The 14776-nt window shown below is 29.5% G+C and overlaps 1 protein-coding gene and 1 long non-coding RNA gene across 5 annotated transcripts in view; both read left to right on the top strand.

Moving 5' to 3' along the window:
• The window catches only part of LOC100877819 (uncharacterized), a 688459-nt gene that overhangs the window by 143590 nt on the left and 530093 nt on the right, over positions 1 to 14776 (top strand). The window lies entirely within an intron of this gene.
• Positions 1 to 14776, top strand: part of LOC143264825 (uncharacterized) — a 172024-nt gene that overhangs the window by 5033 nt on the left and 152215 nt on the right. Inside the window, exons 2-3 of one of the 3 annotated variants that reach the window (XR_013038783.1) lie at positions 10483 to 11271; positions 12097 to 12525. The exons of 1 other annotated variant lie outside the window; for it this stretch is intronic. This is a non-coding gene — a long non-coding RNA (uncharacterized LOC143264825). Of the gene's footprint in view, positions 1 to 10482; positions 11272 to 12096; positions 12526 to 14776 lie in introns of those variants that run through there. One more of the 3 variants, XR_013038782.1, reaches the window with a different exon arrangement.

The following is a 14776-nucleotide window of genomic DNA, read 5'->3' as shown; positions in this document are numbered from 1 at the left end:
AATTACCTAAACTGCTTTAAGCAAAGTATTAATGTAATATATCTAGAATGTCTCAGCTATAGAAGATCACCTAAATATTTATCTTTTCCATTATTATTTAAGAAAATTTTTAGAACAAAGCTATACATTTAATATCAAAGAACATATAAGATGACTCATGAAAACGTTCAGATATCTCTTAAAACGGTATAATATTTTTAAAATTGCAGTAAACAATGTCAACCAACTTTAACAATTAGAGGGATAAATCTCCTAGATGATATGCATTCATTATTTTAAACAGTTTGCAATTCCTGAGAGTAGTAAAGAAAGAAATAAAATTGAATATACTTTTTAAAGATTTAATTAAGTTAAACGTACACATAAGTATATTAGTGAAATCGACTAATGTACTTAAAAGCTACATGCAAATAGAATGAGGAAAAATTGTGTTTTATCTTCTAAAATCACGATTAGTCATGATTCTAGATAAAAAGATGTAATTTTTATCAATTTTAAATGCAATTTTAAAAACATTTTATGTCGAATACTTTTGAGAATCACTGCATAATAGTGCAGATATTTTAAACGTTTTTTTGACGTGATTTTATAATGTACGATATATTTTTAATTCGAACTATGCATTTTTGTATTAAAAAATTAACTGTTCTTGAAATATTCTCTATTCAAAAGTGAGGTGTTTCATAAAAGATTGTTGAAACGTCATAAATTGCTGATGTTCTTAATAATGTACTTTAATACTGTTGTACAAAAAGGATACTATGAAGAATGAGTTCATGCGAAGAAATATGCAATTCCATTAAAGGGGTGATATGTAAATTCGCTGCTTTTTTATTTTGAACGATGTTTTTTAGTATACAAAAATAAGATAAAATAATAAAATAATTTTCAAGAACAAATATAGGAGTTGTAGACTACTATACACAGAGTGTCGCAAATAAAACGGAACTTTAATTTCCTTTATGATTTTTACATCATCATTTCAAAAATTCAAATTACTATAATTCACATTACAGAATGGCAATAAAATAACGTTTAAGCGTTAAATTCTTCTAAATTGATAAAACAAATTTATAGCCTTCCAAAAAGTAAAAATGGCGACGAAAAGAACGTACATATCCTGACTTTAAAATTGTGCAGGTCGTTCCGATAAAGATTGTCAAGTTTATTATGAAAGTCAATTTATACAAATTTGTCTGTAAATTAATATACAAGAAAAACATTTTATTTTTGCACAAAATACAATCCTTAGTGAATTACGCGAAGTGAAGCAACGAATAATTTTAAATACATGTATAAGTATTTCTTAAACTAAAATTTAGCAATAATTTTAAGAATCAGTTAATTATTTAAAATATCAGTACAACTATGTAAAAATCAATGTTGTACTTGCAATATTAATACATCTGGTTACTCTGGCATAGATTTGTATCACTGCGTAGGAATAATAGGTCGTTCATGAAAAATTGTTCCACACTAAACGATCTATGCTGGTATACATTTTTAAATTGAAAAAATAAATGAATAAAGGATAAAAAATAATTTAGCATGTATCTATAATAGTTTTCTATTTAGATTAAAGTCAGCGTAATTTTTAACAAAAACTTAAAATAACTTCTGCAATTAAAAATAAGAAACTAAATTATTTTATCAGATTTGATTATTCTATTCCTAAATTTTGCATTTACATCATTTGTGTATTGTATATTTGATTGTATGTAGTAAATAGTTTGTTTTGCGCTAGTTTATTTTTAAATACATTTAATTTATAGGTAAGTGTAAAATGTGTTCGATAATATAGGTACATATAATAAACGAAATTTGCATATGAAAGTTATAAAATATTATGAGTATTTTTTTCCACATTTCACAATCTTGTTGTTGATAATAGTCTATCAAGCACGTTCTTTTACTATTATAATTTAAATTTCATTGAAGTTGACTTATACAAATTTTTTTTGTTAAAATATCTGAAATATTTGAAGCAAGTAGTAAATGAAAACGAAAGTAATGTACATCAGTACTGAAATAACTTGATTTGTTTAATTTTACGCGTTTGAACAACATTTTTGTACTGTATTTTTTCCAGATTAACAATTTAAAATAGTTGGCAATTAATAATTTAAATAGTTGGAAAAATGTTATGAGGCCTCATCTTTTACTAACTCAAATAAAATGATAAATTTCAGTGTAAAATATGATGTTTTTCGTAATCACTTAATAATAAATAGAAACAAAGAATCATTTTTTTCTATTATTTTTATATTTATATTCCTTGTATTATTATTGTTATATTTTACTATTTTTATACAATAAGACGAGAAATGAGAACTGTGGTACACATGTTTCTTTTGTTCATTCTTTTGTAGATAAAGAATGTCGATAATGTGGCAATGTATACAAATAATTTGAAACTTATAGATAGTACTACATACATACAGTATGTATAATAAATATGAATATGTTTATAAATGTGTTTCAGTACACGATATTTATAAACATATTTATAAACATATAAAATAAAATTTCTTAGTGGAATTTTACAAAATATTTTCATTTTTTTATATAATCTGTAATGTTTGAACGACGATCAATTTTTGTAATTTCTCATGCACCGGATTTTCTTAAAGCACCTTATCGTGTGATGGACAGCTAATAAAGATAAACGTCAACAACATAGTTTGAGGAATTTAAAGCAGAATTACATTATTCTCGTATCTTTATTCGCACATGAAACACATTTACCATTAAAATGTAGAATATTTTTATGCCTCTTCTTTTTAATTTATTCTGGCGAAATTTCTTGAAAATTTCGGTCTCTCCCAAAATTTACTGAAGAAGTTCTTTGTTAATTTATATAGAACAAAAAATTATAAAAGAAGGAAGTACCTTGACCGATTGTATCTCATATTTATTCTTATAAAAAGAATCTGGAGGATTGTAATGTGAACTTGGTGGTAATCTGTGTCGCAGTAGATTTATATTCATGAAAATTAAATGCGATTGGACTTAAAATTCCTTGAGAACGATTTCTTGGGTTACCGTTTAATGGGTTACGGAAAACATCAAATATGACAGTCACCCTTTTTACTTGACAATCCCATAGAGCGGGTATCGATATACTCTTGTGGATTTTAGCGAGTAAATAGGTATCTTGTCATACGACGATATACTTCAAAATTAATGAAGAATTCTCGCATCGTAAATTCACTCTAGAGATAAGCGTCCGAGTATTCTTTAATTTTATGTCGTTAAACAAATAATCATTTTTTTTAATTATCTAAAAAAACTGCGCTTGATCTTTACCTTTATTTTCGCTTAATCCATATAATTAGTTTCGTTAATAAATTTATACTTATTAATAGTTGTGAATTTTATAACTACTTACCGACTGACGTATTACCGATGATGGTAACTATGTTACCGATATCGCGCGATTTGTTTGTTCACGACCAGGGTCAACCGTCACGCTTGCACCCGTCGCTCTTGCATCTGAGCGCGCGCTATTCTCGCGCTCTGAATGGTCAGTGTTTTTCATTAATAATTCAAAAACTAAGCTTTAACCAGCATTTTGGTAAAGGAAAAAGTTGTTCAGAATCACCCCAGCTACGACCCCCTAAAATTATGCCCACCAGTAGCCGAACACCCTGTATAACTCTTTGATCTGTCATTATAACTAGGGTATTTTTTAGGAGGCGCTAACTTTGCATTACAACCTCGTTATATTGTCAGGCATTATGTATCCACGTATTAAATTTTGAAATAACTTGTTATTTATTTGAAATAATAATGGAATAAATTAAAAATATGAACAGAGATAAATATCCAGGTTGACATTTTATTTTGCCTTTCATAATGTTTTGTAAAATTTTTTAGATTTTCAATTTTTAATCACAGTTTTTAGTGTATGAGAATAAGGGTTATATGTATGTAAGGGACTACAAAAAGATTCTGACTTTGGAATAACAATAAATAAAAATTATCCATATGAAAGTGAAGGGTATAGTGAACAATAAACTTCAGTAAAAATTTGTTTATATTATTTTAGTATATAAGAAAATATAATATAAAAATTGATTTTTCATCGTTGCATAACTATAGCACCATATGAATAAATGTCAAATATATACATATAAATATGATTTTAATAACTTGTAGGGCCTCCTTGTTTTGTTATAAGTGGAAAATTCTATCTGGCATGCTCTTGATGAGTTTCTGAGAAATTTGTTGACTAATTTCACTACATGCTCTTACAAGTAAACCTACCGAAATGTTACTCTCCGACTTTTCTGAAATTTGGATATGTTATAATTCATGGAAAATTAGGAGACACGTATTTTTTTTTATCTGCGGTAAAACATATTTAGGGTATAGAACAACCCCCCAAAGTGTAAAATGGAAAAATTGCGATATCTTTGAGATCAATGAAGTAATTTTAATGAATTTTGGTATGAAAGTATCTTTCGACAGAAGACAAAAATTAGCCTAGGTATGTTGGAAGGGGAGTGAAAATTAGGGGGTGAAGTACCCCTAAAGTGACCAATTTCTTGGTGTAAAAAAATCAGTTTTGATCTGATCGAAAAGAATCTAGTAAAACTTCAAGAGGAAAGTTAATTAGAGAACAGTGTAGACTATTCCGGGTTAAGAGGTGGGAAAAATAAATCAATGGCCGACCACAATTTAAAATAACAACACACGGAAGAGGTTTAATGTTTCCAATCACAATTCTCAATGAAGACTCTCTCGCATCCCCTTGTACACGGTGTTTTATCATTTCCTCAAGACTCCAAGAAGGGAGGAAATACGGGGTGGGGAAAGTGTGACGTTCTACAAAATTGGAAATTCCCACTTTCCCCTGCAGCGGTCATCCGGCCCAAAATCATTGACCGGTGACCCATCCGTCCCTCGATTTACAAATTACCGTAGCAGTAATAAACCCAAGGATCGCCTCGACTTTTCAAATTACATGTACCGAAAAAAAGAAATACAACTACGCCAACCCTGGGCTCAATGTGTCTACCAAATGTTAAAACGGACAAGTAACGGTTCCTTGGTCCTTTATTACTGCTATGTCAAACCTTCAATATTATAAAACATCCTAAAATCTAACATTATGTCTACAGCAGGTATTTTTTTTTTTTACATAAATATTTGGGGTGTAAACAACAATTAAATTTCCGCGCTCGTTTGGCACTACGCATGAAACACCTTGTAAAACTGTATCTTTTATCTGTTAGATTTTTTTAATATATCGGCTTTTTACGTTACTGAATGGAAATCTGAAATCGAAATTCAATATGACGGATCCATTATGGCGGACGAAAACTCGAAAACCTACTTAAATAGACTGTAACTCGATACGCGATTTTCAAAATGCAATTTCTGACATTTATTGTTAGGTGAAACAAAAAAATTAATAAAATATGTGATTAAAGTTTATGTAGAAATTTTTCGCATACATTTAATGCTATCATCAGATTTTTTAAATTTTATTTTTAAGCTACATTGTGTAAGCAATTTTGTTATAAATAATATATATTTTGAACACGCTTAATTCACTTGGCATAACTAAATAATAAATGTCAGAAATTGTATTTTGAAAGACCAACAATTAAAAAATATAGTTTTAGAAGGTGTTTCATGCGTAGTGCCACACGAGCGCGGTAATTTAGGAGTTGTTTACACCCCAAATATTTATGTAAAAAAAAAAAGAAAATACGTGTTTCCTAATTAACTTTCCTCTTGAAGTTTTACTAGATTCTTTTCGATCAAATCAAAACTGATTTTTTTGCACCAAGAAATTGGTGACTTTAGGGGTACTTCACCCTCTAATTTTCACTCCCCTTCCAACATACCTAGGCCAATTTTTGTCTTCTGTCGAAAGATACTTTCAGACTAAAAATCATTAAAATTACTTCATTGATCTCAAAGATATCGAAATTTTTCCATTTTACCCTTTCCATATTACACTTTGGGGGGTTGTTCCATACCCTAAATATGTTTTACCGCAGATAAAAAAAATACGTGTCCCTTAATTTTCCATGAACTATAACATATCCAAATTTCAGATAAATCGGAGAGTGACACTTCGGTAGGTTTACTTGTTAGTACAATTGCGTTTTTTTGTATTAAAATATTTTCATACTGCCGATTTTCGACATAAACTTTTTGGACAATAATGGCCCAAATATTTTCCATGTGATTTTGGTCTGGTGAACACGCTGGCCATTTAACAATATTAATTTTGTTCTTTTCCAACCATAATACTGTTTTTCGACTGGCGTGTACAGCCACGTTGTCCTGTTTGAAAGTTCAATTCATTACATTATGTTTGTTTATAAAAGGTAACAAGTTGTTGCGATAAAATTGTGGTGTCATCACTACCCACCTTTTTCGATGGAGAAGCCAATTGTAACATGCCATAAATAACCTTGTTATCAATAATAGAAGTTTAAGTAAATTAGTGTAAAAAAATTTTGACATCTAAGGTTACCTTACGCTTTTCCAGTCGTGATGCATGTTCGCTCAAACGTATTCAAGCTTCGCAACATTATGCCGTGGTACAAGTTTTGGTGTAGATTTTAATTTCTGCCTTACTATGTTAAGTTTACTTTTCAAAATTCGACGAACTGTCCACCGTGAAATATTTAAGCTGAGTTCCTTTTTAATTTGGTTACAGCTGTTTTGGGTGTTACTGGCTGCTTTTACAATTGCACGTTCGATACGGGAACTCAATTTTTTCTTTGGACCACCCTTTTTATTATTGCCGTAATTAACGGAATTATTTAAGAAAATCAAAATGACTTTATGTTCAATTACGCGATGTTTGATCGTCAATCTTTGGATTAACTCCCGCACTTTTCGCGTTTCCTTACTCCTTTTACGGTAATAAGGATGATTCAATATGTTATCAATGCTCTTTTTGAAACGAAATATTACTTGGTAAGAAAGATGTTGTTAGAATTTGATTGTACGAAAACGCTGCTCCGTAACGAAAGCTAATCGACTATATGTGATCGTCAACTCGAAAATTTAAACTCTGAATATGTCTTTTCGTTATAGATTGAAGTAATATTTACATGTACAATTGTCTGAACTGAACTTGTTCTCTTATCGGTTTCTTGTAAACCGATTCATCTCTCTGTCCTGTCCAATCTGATTAGCAATTGAGCTTCCGGAAGTTGGTCTAGTATGAATGTTATCAAAGGTAACCAATCAAAGTGGTTGTTTGATCTTTGAAAAGATATGACAGGTTAGTTTTGAACAACCGTAGACACTTACATTGTATGCCCGCCATAAATCCTGCTGCTGTGGTGCACGTGGTAACTGGTATATGGTTCAAGCCCGATACATTGGGAACCCACGTCCTTGAAGTATGCTTAATGAGAGGACCCCTTGATAGGTCTCATCTCTGACTTCGCGGAAAGTATCACAGGAGGTTTGGTGAAGACACGGGACAGAGATTCAGAGATGGTCTAAGCCAGTTCAGAATGTCGAAAATCAATTTCTATATACAATGATCAAAACAACAATTACAAACATTATTTGAAAAAATGAATAGACTGTATTGCTTGTTTGAACTATATATTTGCAACTCCACGGAACACTTTATGTCAGTGCCCTAGCCTACGGGCAATTTCCCGAACACTAATTTTATCCTCCTTAAATGCCAGAATTTGAGGATTTGGAAATTTCCTTTAAATTTAAGGATTTAGGCCTTTGGAAAATTGAAAATTTTGTGTTGGAAAGTTTAGGTATTCAAAAATTTGCAAATTTAAAAGTTTGGCAACTCAAAAATTTTATAATTTGGTAATTAAGTGATATAGAAATTTGAAAACTCGGTAACTTAGATATTTGGAAATTTGATAATTAAAAATTTTTAGATTTGAAGACTCGGTAACTGAGGCATTTTGAAAGTTGATCATTTCAAATTTCAAAGTTTAGGAATCTAGTGACTCGGACATTAGAAAATTTCAAGGTTTGGTAATGTGGAACTTTGAGAACTCTGATATCTTGAAATTTTAATACTTTAAAATCTAATAATGAATTTAAAAAAAAAAAAAATATATACTGATCGAATTGAGTAACCTCCTCCTTTTTCGAAGTCGGTTAAAAATTAGAAATTTCGAGAGATTAGTAGTTTGGAATGATGGAATTTTGTAAACTTGAATTTTGGTAATTTCGGAACAAAAAGTACTAAAACGTTTCTCAAACTTCTACGTATGGAATTTCATAAGCAAAGTCTCATGTGTGGAGTACACTCGACTGTGCACCTATTCTATTCAACTAACGCTATGTATGGAAAACAGAGTTTATGCTACCCGAATTTGGTTATTGTACAATTATAATATCTGCAGTCTAATTATTTGTTTTAGCAAACATAGAAAATGTGGTGAGTTGCCTTCTAAATTCGTTTAATGCTGATGTGAAATCGACATCCGAAGCAAAGAGCTTTAATAATCCATCATGCTCTGGATTCCTTCGAAGCTCCCTATTTCGCCCGTAATGGTCGGAGTCTGAATGACGAAAATTCAAATCGAAATCGCTTTGCGAGCAACACAACCAATCGGTTCTATTCTTAACCTACAACGCGGACTTCGTTCAGTCAGCAATGATCGGTTATACGAACGTTCGAACTCGTGACGCGTAGAAGACAAGAACATGAACCGACAAATCGGCAGTCCGAGTGTTTCACTTGAGGATTCCGCGGATGTTTCAATCGTCTTAAATTAACCCGCGTCTGTTCTCACACAACGGTGCGTTACGGGTCGGTTTTGATACTCGGAAATAAAATCTTCGTGATCGAATCATGGTTTCGTGGAATTTTATTTGTACAATGAACTGAACGAAGCAAGTGCTCCAGTGGTCAAACGGTTAAGAAAGCAGTTAAGATAATTAAAATTTCATTTACATGTAAACAATGCAAAATTATAATTAAATATGTTTATCCAAAAAGATAAAGTACCTACTTTTAGATAAAATAATAAAAATCTACCTTCTCGAAAGAAGGAAATTCGAAAGGCAAAGTTTCGAATTAAATAAAATAATTAAATTAATTAGAATTTGAAATTGTTGATATGGACCAATAATTAAACAATATTCATGGTATTAAAGTAATTAATTATTACTGTCCCAAGTAATAAATATGTGTCACTTTAATTACTTCCAACATTTAATTTAAAAAAAATCATATGATAATGTTTTATGGAATACAAATATTTTATTTATAATAAATTCATTTAATTAATTACAATATGCATTTTTTCTTGAATGAAATATAATGTGCGTGAAACTTTACACTGGCAAGTTGTAATGATGTGCTTGTTTTATAGTTTTTCTGCAACACAAATATTTTTTCGTGTATAACATTTTCTCTTTTTTTTTCTCGTCATTTTGAAGAATGATAAATCATTCTTCAAAAGTTATGAAGTATTATGTTATCATGTACTGGTGAAGAAACACAATGCTTAATTGCAATATTTAAATAAAATTAATAAGAAATAAGATATATTTGAATTTTCTATTATTAAATAAATATAAAACAACTTTACTATCTAAAAAATTATATAACGTTAATTAACCAGAACTTTAATAAAACTTCTTCATTTGCTTAAGTCATTACGAAACGATTTAGAACGTTGAATTATAACGAAATTGGAGAACATTTAATCTTTGAGTAGTGTAAAATAATATTTTTGTGTAATATCAGTATTGAATTGTAGAAATAACATCTGTAAAGCTAATATATTTTAGTATCACATTTTGATTATTTTAAACGTTTAAAATAAGCAGATATGTTATTATAAACAAAATTCCCATTCAAATGTGAAATACCGAAACTCATTTGAGCAGTAAGTCATTCACCTTAAAATAAGGAAACTACTACTTACAGCGAAGCAAAAGTACTACTTACAGCGAAGCAAAAGTGTTGTTGAGTAATCAGAGGTGAATTGTTTCGATTCTGTAAACCTTAAATGCTAGAAAATATAAATACAAAATTAGTGTATATTAATATGTTAATACCGGCTTATTTAAAACCAACTGAATATATTAATATTCAATAATTTTATATTCTATTACTATACCTTAAAATTACAATATACTCTTGAATTTGTAATTACTTATTAAATGTATTTAAATATATAATTCAATGATATTTAAATTTTTAAAGTTTTTGTCCTAATGTACAACGTACATTTAATTTTTTAATTATTTATTATATTTATTCAATTAAGCTATAATATAATACAAAAATTGTAGTAAAATTGTATAATACAATTTTTAAATGCCGAGTCTATCGATTTGAAGATAATGTATCAAATTTCTACTGTAAAAAGATTTTCTTCCTTCTTTTCACTGCGTATTACACTGACCATCGTATCCTGTAATAAGTAAACAACGTAACCAATATTGCGTTTTAATTGCATGTTATAATTTAGAAACATAAATATCTTTAAAGTTATTTTAATTATTTGGTTTCAGACATATATAAACGAAGAAAATTCTATCGGACGTCATTTTGAATAACGAGCTTCGGATGGTATTATAAACTGCAGCCTTCTTTTAAATAAATTCAATATAAGTGATCCTTTTAGGAGTGTTACAAAACTTTCATCCAGGATTTTCCTCTAAACTTGAGAATTTGGATCCTATTACCAAGTTACTCTTAAACGATTACGATGGTTACATTGACATTTTCTACAGTGATATTCTCACTACCCTTTCAAGCAAAAATTCCGTTCCATCTTGTTATCATCAATGTGGTCCAGTACTTATTGTTAATTAAATAAATTTATAATTCAAAGGTTTCGTTAAACGAATAAATAAATAATTTAAAGTATAAAAAGTTGTAAATGTATTACGTATTCGAAGATTAGTCAGAATTTGTAAGACAGCTGTTAACACCTAATGGCGTTTTAAACCGATAAATTTTAAACATGCATCGCGTTTAATTTTTCTCTGCACGTATTATAACATTTTTAAATTTCATTTCATTTAAAAACTTGTTAATTTTTGTTTAGCGACAATTGTAATTGTGTTAAATTGATTAATGAATTCGATTTACATTGTGTACCGTAATATAAAAAAATGCGTCACAAATCTCATTCGCAAATAAGTCTAGAGGATTAATAGTTGTTTAATAGTTTGCGTTTTTTATGGAAGTTTTATGGGTATATTAAAAATTCAATAAACTTACGAAGTTAAAGGTATTCAAATAATTTCAGACGATTTAAAGTTATTTTAAGCTTGACGTTAAAAACTAATGTTAAGGTGAGTGCTTCGTTTCATATTTGTACATATACAATATATTTATAATTGCAACTGATTATTGTTAGATTGAGAATTAGTGAAATAACTACTGTTAATAATGTTTCATATAATAGGTCATTGAGGCATGGACTAAATAAAAACAAGATTACTAATCAACCTTTAACAGTCATACTTCATCAAAATAACATACCTGCCACAATGGGTCGTTTGAGACCCCAGCCGCTAAAAATGCTTTTTACAAAGATATTACTGATTATTTTAACTCGAAAAAATTATAAATAATCATTGAAAATTGTATTAACATATGTCACAATTGATGTCAGTAAATGTAAACCTTGTATATGAAAACGAATTCAAAAACGTGAAAAAATTAAAAACAATGATGATTTCCACAGAAAAATTCAAAACTTTTTATGAATTTTAATATAAAGAGCTAAAATTTTAACTAAACAGTCTTAAGACATACCAGTTTGAGAAAATAAATAATAAAACTACTGCGGTTTCAAAGAAAGTATTCATTCAGGATTTGATGGACATAAGGTGGCTAAAATTGAAACTAAATTAGCTGGGGTCGTTTCATACCGCAGTGTGACCGTTATGGGTTACATAAAATTGAATTTGCAAGCCTGCATTAAGTACAAAATACATTTTTAAAATATGTACATGTCTCATATATTCTTTTTCTTTTTGTATTATATTACAAACATTATTAAAGAGAATTTTGTATTAACAGAGTACATACAAGTGTATAAAGTACGCGTAATGAAAATTCAGTTATTGGGTCAAAAGTAACCTAACGACGGTCTACCTCCTCACTGTTTTCAGTTGACCATTCAAGGATTCAATGTAAGAAATCAAGAAGCAGCTTCATAAGAAAAGCAAAGACTAGGAACTAGTTTTCTCGAAGATGGAAACCGTGTCGATCTTACTGGCGATTCGCAGGTGCAATACGAACGTAATTCAGAGCAGAACTAACGACCGATAACGAGTACGAGGGTTTGCGATCGTTAAAGCCAGACCAAGTTTCATGTAACAAGCGTAGATGACACACAGCGGACATAAACCATTTTATTTGCAACGCTAACACTATGGATTCTGAGGATTTTACACTGTTTTTTATGCTCTTACACCAATAAATTTCGTAATAAATAATTTTTTAGCCTGATGATACATAACGTCTCGATGTATTTATTGAAATTTAAAATCTGTGAACTTTACAATATTAATAAATGTTAAATAAAATTAATAATTTCACATTTTGTAATAATTTTTTTTGCGTTTCCTTCGCATTTTCTCACATTCACTACTTTATTTCCTCACAGAATTTTGAAAGTAATGTTTTTGCTATGTAACATATTTATTACCTAAATTTAAGATACCAGGAATGTTTGCAATAATTGCTGTATTTTCTTTACATCTTCTTAATTATTCAAAATTTCCTCAGCATTTTGAAAATATGTACTTCTTTAAGTAAGCAATAAGTAATGTTCCGAGATGTTTAATAAAATTTAGAATATAAACTTTTGCATTATGTTTTCATATTAACTGATGCGAAAAATTTGTATTTCTACATTTTCTCAAACGTAGTGCAATATGTTTCCTCGTTGATGTTTTGTGCAGATGATGGACGTCTCGAAATTTTTATCGAAATTTGAAACATTTGCATGAAACAAAAAAGTGTAGGTTCGTTTCTATGGAAATTTGTAAATAGCAGATTATGATAATGAGTTTGTTTTTTCTTCAAGACAAAAGATAACATTTTTAGTAGAAACTTTAGGGAAGAAAAACTTCGGGCTCCCCTTTACTTTGCATAACGTACACACGATTGATGCAGGAACGACGGAAAGCTTCTTTATGAAACTAATGATGAATTAAAAACTTAATCAATATGCGCTATTTTACTCCTACATAAGTCTACTAAGTATTATAACTTTCGTTTCTTAATTGAAATTTTAAAGATGGATTTTGAATGGAAGGAAGTTTTTTTCATCAAACTTTTATAATGTAGGAGTTCAAAAAATACGGAAGTATAATATTAATTACTTCACGATGAAGTGAAAAATTCCTAGCTGGTCATTTTCTATATTTTGATCAAGATTGCTGATGGGAAGAAAATCCCATTAATTTTCTCAAATTAATAAACCGTTTTATCTTGCAACTTAATATTAAGATAATAAGAATTGTTATTTAAATGAATTTCTTATAACGAAGTACAACTGTTTGTGGGTGTGAAAAAAATAATATATTATTTCTTTTCTAAAAGGACAATTTTCATATCGTCAGTAAAGGTTGAAAAATTGTTATAAAAAGCGTTACCAACAAATATTTTACTTTTTCATACTCAATAATTAATATTTTTGTTTTCTTTTAAATAATTCTCAGGAAAAATATGAGTTTAAATTTTCTTCTAAAATTATTGAATTAGAATTAATATGATTATCGATTACCAGTGATTAAATAATGTGTTGTCAATTTTTATTTCTGAGGAAACGATCAGTGCGTAAACGTGTATGATTCGTTTGAAAAATCTAACCCCATAGAATTACTCACAATTCCCTAACGTGAATTCAGTATTTCGAACAGTATCAAAAAATATTTTCAACGAATATCAGCAGAAAAGAGTCCCAATGGTTCTGCCACCATACATCGTCATGTATAAATGCGACGTATATTAGAAATAACGACCAATAACACCATAGGTACAAGTATTTATGACCTGCAAAATGGATACGTGTCTGCAATAGAAGAGGATTTTAAGCACTTCGCACGTTTTTCGATATCGTTTATTCGTATGAATTTTTAAGACTCTACATATCTTCATGGACACGTATAGCTGATTCAAACGATACAATGCGGTCGTAAAGTCAATCGATTGCTAAAACTTGTATCTTCTTCAGTAAAACTTAAAAATAACTATTTCTTTAAGATTAAAAATTTGGCAAATATAAGTTCATTTAAAATGTATAGCTCTTACAGTATTGCTTGATCAAACGAACATTCAACAAAAGCTTTTACGGTTTCGATTCATAATATATTCGTGACCATTGAAGTGAATATTTAATATACTATTATCTGTAATTTGTGTTTAAATGCATTTCTTCGGGAGGTCAAAGGATGTGAAATTTAATCCCTTGTATTTTATTTATCCGTTCAAGTTGCTAATGAATTCAACTTATTGTAAATTAATGTGTAGAGTATCACAACGAATACTTTAGAAAATAAAGTCATGAAATAAAAATGAAAATTTATACTTATCTGAATTTTTTTGTCATTACAATTTTCAAATTTTATAGATGTTGAAGCGTCTTTATAGTGTACATATAGGGTGTCTCACAACTCGTGTAGGTCCCTGAAATGGGGGATAGCTGACGTGATTCTAAGCAAGATTTCCCTTTGCAAAAATAGGGTTTGAAGCGTCGTTTTTGAGTTATTAATGAAAAACACGGACCAATCAGAGCGCCGGGATTATACGCGCCGAGAAGCGGGAGCGAAAGCTTCGAGCCAG

Source organism: Megachile rotundata, chromosome 7 (genome assembly GCF_050947335.1).
Source record: "Megachile rotundata isolate GNS110a chromosome 7, iyMegRotu1, whole genome shotgun sequence".
Lineage (NCBI taxonomy): Eukaryota > Metazoa > Arthropoda > Insecta > Hymenoptera > Megachilidae > Megachile > Megachile rotundata.
Note: the sequence above shows the minus strand (reverse complement) of the source record. Positions and strands in the feature narration are given on the sequence as shown.